The following is a 1120-nucleotide window of genomic DNA, read 5'->3' on the forward strand; positions in this document are numbered from 1 at the left end:
GGAGTGCGTGATTTTTAAAATCAAAAAAAAACTTTTTTAAAACCCGGTGATCAGAAGAATTTATTTTTCTTTTTTTAGATCACGAATATGACCCAAAGCTGACAAAAGGGCGTTATACTTAACTGATAGAAGAAGAATGAGCTGCATACTCCTGCACAAAGCTCGTACAATCAGGATTTGGGGGGGCCCGAAAGAGGCCCCCCAGACGCCAAAAGGGAAAATCGTTTTCATGGAAAACAAATCCAATGACGATATTTAAATAGCGAACGTACTTTTTTTTATATGTTAAAAAAATTCAAAGCCCCTCGATTTCCATTCTCTAAAGCACTGCGTGGGCGAAGGGTTTTCATGAATGAAAATACTTAGAGAAGGTGCATTAATATGGCATTTTTATGATCTGTTAAAGGGGTTTAAAGGCGGCAATTTTTGGTTTTGTTTTAAAATGGCTTTTCAGGTGGGTGATTTCCTTTTTTTTTCCCTCTTCATAATAGTTCATTTTCGTCACGTCAAGCTTTAAAGGTCTTTAATTCATAATTTGCGATTTTCTGACTATTTTGTGGATAGAGTTTCCATTTTTCCCGTTGTTGTTTGCACTTTTTAAAATTTCGGGATCGCTTTTTCATTTGCATATATTCCCGCGCCACGTTTTTCGAACTAATCAAAGCTGTTCTAAATTCTTATAGATTAATAGGTTTTTAATTCCACGTAAACTTAGAATTAATTTAAATTTTTCCCTTAAGGGGCTGTCGTAATAGGTTAGATGAGATAGTTATTATTAATTTGTCCCACAAAATTCTGGTTTTTTTGTGTTGTTTTTTATTATAGAAATCTTTTTCGCGAATACCTGTTACCCTTTAAAAGAAACTACTTATTCACATTTCTTCATGTGGGGTTTTCCAGTCTGTTTATGTGTTCCTGTTTTTAAAAAAATGTCTTCTTTTTTCATTCTTTAGGATTTTTTTTGGTTAAAAGCTTAGAAAAAAAACGTATAGTAGAAGTTTTGGTTATATCTTTTTAATGTCTTTCAAACCAAAAAAATTCCTTCTCCACTTTAAAGCTTGCCAAATCTCCCCTTTAAATATGTTTTTCTGTTTGCAATTTGAGAATCTTTTTACCCTGG

Source organism: Penaeus monodon, chromosome 30 (genome assembly GCF_015228065.2).
Source record: "Penaeus monodon isolate SGIC_2016 chromosome 30, NSTDA_Pmon_1, whole genome shotgun sequence".
In the NCBI taxonomy this organism is placed as follows: Eukaryota; Metazoa; Arthropoda; class Malacostraca; order Decapoda; family Penaeidae; genus Penaeus; species Penaeus monodon.